Here is a 5,426-nt window from a genome sequence, read left to right as displayed (position 1 = left end):
TTCGACTTTCAGGGCACGCAACGCGACTACCAGTAGCAATTTCCATCCGCGGGAGCGGCTGCATTGTGCACGTTCTGACTGCCAGGGCGGCGCTGCAGGCGTCGTGAAAAAGCGCTGGTTCCCCATAGGCGGTGGGGCGGGCTCCAAAACAACCGGAAGTTGACGATGTGACGTCGCATCGTGACGCAAAGCTAGTGAAGGCGGAGCTTAGCCCCGATCGCTCGGCGAATGAGTTGAGAAGGAAAAGCATGGCTAGGGAGGAGGGTAACTTGTAATGGTTTGTAGCATCATTAATACGTAACGCTTCACTTAAATTTTGGTGCGAATGTCCTACTTAAGCTGTACCCTACGCGTCTACAAAATTTGTCCGAACCGTTTCAGAGGCCCTTTAAGGCCTGCAGTGCAGCGCACGTTTTAAATCACTGGGATCGCTTTTGCAAGCTTTCTACTAAGCTAGACATCCAACGCCATTAAAAACAAGATATGCTCACCTTTCCTTGAAACAGAATCAATCAACCTATTGCACATATCGGGCGGATCGAGGACTTAATACGTTCACCAGATCATATCTGCCTTTCACCACGGCACACAGCAGTAAATCCTAATGTGATCTACGACATTAGGCTATCTGTAATCAACTAAAGAAAGCTAGATTATCCTATGAATCTTTTAAAACAATTTTTCCAGTGTCTTACGGAGGCTAGGAAAGGGAAATTCATGCCGTCGATCTAACATTGCAGCTGCCACCTATGCTCGTTGTTTACATTTCTTGCACCGCTCCTCCTCTTCTAGTTTCACTATTCAAACGCAAAGCATTCGCAAATATCTGTTTTCTTTTGTATATTTGTGAATTTATTCATTTACCGCCAATACAAGTGCTTTGTGCCTGCCGAAGTGGCAACACGAGCGCTGAACAAATCGCAGAAGCAGACGACAGCGAACAAGTTATAACTAGCGCCACTCTGCTCGTACGTTCGGTTCCTAGCGGCAAAAGAAGCGAACTAGACCAGGCGTGCTGGAGCAGGGAGATCTGCGTAGGTCCGGAGTTCAATGGGTCGTGGCCTCAACTTTATTCAATGCATAAGCATGGAGCAAAGAAACAAAATAGGAATGCTCATAACTTATATGTGTAAGTTATATAGTCGTAATGTATCAGCTGTACCAGTCGCAAAGTTCGTCGTGGGTGTTCTGTAGCTGTACCGCGGGTTGCCAACTGTGTTGAACAACTCTTTCGCGACTCTAGAGGTAAGTGAATAAGCGAAAAGTGCGTGGACGGTGTCTCGCCAAACGCCTGTTGCATGCATCTGGTTTCTTTTAATCAGTGCCGTTAGCAAGCAAGCACATATTCTTGTAGCTCCTGAATAGTAATTAAATATGCAACTTGTTCTTTTTCCTTTTATTTTTCTTCAGGCTTTCTATACTCGCAATGAAGAAAGCGGCTGTCGTTCCGAGTGGCACCGACCAAGGAGGCCGTGTTAACGACCCCGTCACACACTACGTGCTGTTTCAGCCAGAAATCGGGACAGAAGAGACCAGCCACACCTCTCAACTACCAGGCGATGACGCTGTGTACGTCGTGGCCGATTCGTCTGATTCTTCAGGGACTATGACTGCTATGACCACGGAAGAATGGCTATCGGCATCGGGCAGCCTTTCCGAATGTAATACGGCGGATCAAACTGCGGGGAAAGCGAAAACGAAGAAAAAACATTCGTTCGTTTGGGAACACTTCGACCGCCACACGTTGGACAAATGCAGCCAAGTGTGCAAGCACTGCAATATGAGTGTGCGTCTCGGTAAAGAAGGCGGCTGCAGCAAACTAGGCACCACGGCAATGCGTCGTCACCTTGAAATCCACCACGCGCACCTCTTGACCGGCCTTCATTCTCGAGTGGACGGTGTGCGCGCCAGAAAATCACGAGCAGCGGATAGTGCGAGTGATGATGCTGTAACCAGTGGTGGCAAGGAGAAAAGCTTGGATGGGAGAAGGAAGCGGCAGCCTTCGTCATCAGTTTGGCAGCACTTCGATTACTATGGTAGCGACAGATTTCTGGTGGTGTGCAGAATCTGTAGAATGCAAGTGCGTCTGGGAAAGGATGGTGGGTGCAACAGGGTGGGGACAACTGCAATGCATAGGCACGTCACTATTCACCACAAATTCTTACTTCAGAAAAACCCCACCCTCAAAACGAGAGAAGGTCATGGCAGGAGAGGCCAAGACATGCCCTGTAATATGACCAAACGGTCACAAGTGTCACCAACAGTTGCTGCTGTACATCAAAAAGTACTCAAAACCAAGAGCGAGTCCTGTGGACTGCGTCACGCTGATTCGATGGCTCTAAACCATTACTTGGCAGTGTTCATGGCTAATGGTATCCAGCCGTTCTCACTTGCAGAAGAACCAGCTTTTCTTGAGTTCATGCGCTGCTGTGCACCACAGTGGAAGGTCCCCAACAAAGGCTATTTTGCAAACTCTGGTGTTCCTGCGCTTGCAACCATGATTAAAGAAGCAGTGAGAAAGGACCTGAAAACTTGTGTTGGAGGTACCGTGCACCTTGGTACTGAAACATGGCAGGGTCCCCACATGTGTGACCTGGTGTCTGTGACAGCATTCTGGGTGAAGTCTCAAGAGCCTGCACAAAATCTTGTAAGGTGCAGGGCTGTCCTGGATGTTGTTAACCTTGGAGAGTCATGTACTCTTGAAAATGTCAGTCAAGCGCTGGAGGCAGTTATTAAAGACTGGCTGCTGCCTGCAGAGCTTAAGGTTGGGTGTATAGTTACTGAACGTCTTCCCAGTGAAGCACTACCTTTCCCAAAAATGCAGCTAAAGCACATCACTTGCATGGCCCACTGTCTCGATTTTGAAGTAGAAAACCTGCTCTTCACATTTCATAGTAAGCTAGCAGACTCATTTGACATGGCTCGCACCATTTGCAGCCAGTTGTGCCACAACGATGCAGCTAGAGCCAAATTGAAGGCAATTCAGTCGCATCACAACCTCAAGCAAAGGCCACTGGTGCCAGATTCTCCCACAAATTGGAAAAGTACACTGCGCATGTTAAAGCACTTCTGTGAGCAGAAGCTGGCAGTAAATGAGTATCTGAGAGGGTCAGGTGGAATTTCTGTCAGCCCAGAGCAGTGGTTAGTGCTCAGGGATGCAGCTAGCGTGCTACAGCCTGTGGAAGAAGTTGTTCGCCTCCTGAGCATGGATACAGCCGTGATGGGACAGGTCCTCCCGCTGCTCTGCTTTGCTGAGAAGATGCTGCAGAGCACGTTGGAGAGATCTGAAAGAGGCAGTCCTGCACACTGGCTTTCAGCCCACCTTCTTTCGAAGCTTAGCGCAAGTAGCCATGTAACTGCTGTAAAAGCAGACCTTGCATATTGGACTGCAAGCTTCTTGGACCCTCGCTTCAGGGACACATTCTGCAGTTACATTAGTAGTGATGAAGCAGTGGCAGAACAAAAGCTAAATGAGGTGAAGAAGCACCTTCTTGTGAAAATACGCGAGACTTACACACACTCCACAAAGTTGTTATATGCAGCTAATATTGGCAAATTACCACAGCAAAATGAAACTGCCCCATCACTTGATGAGGATTTTTCACTATGGCTTACGAATGCCGAACAGATGGGGCTTACAAGGTCCAAGGTTGAAGTTTCTTCAGATGGCGCAAACACAGAGGGAGCAGCAACTGCTGCGTTTGAGCTTGAGGCTTATGTGCAAGACAGCATTGCCGATTTCTCCACACCCATGAGCGACCCAGCACTGTATTGGCAGACAAAGCGGATGATTTGGCCGTCTTTGTACACTGTAGCAGTCACGTACCTGGCATGTCCTCCAACCAATACGTACTCGGAAAAAATGTTTGAAAAATATGGTGCCGTTGCTTCAGACGGTAGACAGAGTATCTGTGTTGATACTCTGAGTATCTTGAGTTTTATACGCGTGAATCACGAGTGGGTGCCAAAGGACATTTCAGCAGCACCAGCTGATGTGATCAACTCACTGCGAAAAGCTGTGGACAAAGGCAACACTGAACAAGATAACACTCACTTTGTAGATGCAGAAAGTGAAGTGTTGCTAAAGAGAGTTGTTTTTCAAGACTGAAGTTATATTGCGCCTACACTGCAAGCATGTGCAGTGTTAACCATTTCGCCAAGATCATAGCAGCACCCCACTTCCTTTTCTTTCTCATGGCACCTTCTCCATTCTCCAGCTTGCATCCTCTTTTAGTAAATGTGCTGATCCTTTTGAAGAGAGCTACTGTGAAATATCTGATTAAAACTAAGAAACATACTGCTTGCATGTTCAGTTTGGCATCCTTACATTTAGCCACTCGTGCGACACTTTTCCATATTGCATCTCCACCCATTTCTGTTAATGTTCTACAAGACACTAGATATTGTGAAATATTTGTATGGTTCTCCCCATTGTGTAGAGGGGGAGCCATTGACCCTTTTGCCTGCTCTATGCACATGCTGATGGCATCATTAGGGCCTAAGAGAGAAAGGTGATATTCACATAACATGCAAAAAAATTAAAATCTGTTGCAAAAGTTGTAACAGTTGTGTGTGCACTGTACAATATGTTAACTGCCATCTTCTCAGTCTTTAGATGCAGATTTAATCAGATATGCTAAATTTCAGTAGATTGCAGTACAGCCTTTAGTTAAGAACTCTGCAGTATTGCTCCAACAGGTTCACAAACAAGTTTTGTTCTAAACAAGCACTGCCACGTGGAACTGTGCTAATGTTAAATAATAGTATGGTGGCAATATTCTTTTTCTACTTCATTTTAAAGGTTGAAAAAATGGGAAGGTAGGCCTCGGCAATATTGGGCAATAAAGTATATGTGTCATTGTGCAAGTATATTGAACAGCTTGAGCAGGCCTTATAGTTCACTGCATCACTTGCATTTCTATTTCTCCATTGCCATTGTACGTGACATAATACTTGTTTCCCTATCCTTGTTTCTATAACAAAACATTTGCTCAGTGTAGTTTTATGAACAGGCTAAATAATGAAAACCAAGCATAACATTGCTTTCATGTAAAAAATTGGAAGTTTCACCCATAATGCGAAGCAGTGATGCAATAGCTGGAACTATATATGTGGCCAGTCCGTTTTGTCTGGTATCAGTTGTAGCATACACTTGTAGATGAGCAAGAACTATCCGCTGGTAAGAAGGAAACTTCCTTCAGTGTGAACTCTAGGCAGTGCAGTTATTGTGGAGGCAATGCTCTTCAGTAGTGAAATTGAGATGTGGCTTCTGCCTTCTTTTTCCTATCCTGCCTTTTGCTTATCACCGCTAGATTTATTGAAGTACTCTTAGCTCAGTGCTTGTTTATAGATCACCTGTGGAGCTTTACACTAATGTCAGCTTGTGATGTAACCACTCTCTCTAGGTGCAGCATTTTCTTTGCTGT

The 5,426-nt window shown here is 45.9% G+C and overlaps 1 long non-coding RNA gene across 1 annotated transcript; it reads left to right on the top strand.

Annotated features, from left to right (window-relative positions):
* Positions 1–998: 998 nt before the first annotated feature.
* Positions 999–4,300, top strand: LOC142585944 (uncharacterized). The gene is made up of 2 exons (XR_012829156.1): positions 999–1,245; positions 1,411–4,300. It is a non-coding gene; the product is annotated as an uncharacterized LOC142585944 (long non-coding RNA).
* The last annotated feature ends 1,126 nt before the right edge of the window (positions 4,301–5,426 follow it).

The sequence above is a fragment of the Dermacentor variabilis genome, chromosome 6 (assembly GCF_050947875.1).
Source record: "Dermacentor variabilis isolate Ectoservices chromosome 6, ASM5094787v1, whole genome shotgun sequence".
In the NCBI taxonomy this organism is placed as follows: domain Eukaryota; kingdom Metazoa; phylum Arthropoda; class Arachnida; order Ixodida; family Ixodidae; genus Dermacentor; species Dermacentor variabilis.
Note: the sequence above shows the minus strand (reverse complement) of the source record. Positions and strands in the feature narration are given on the sequence as shown.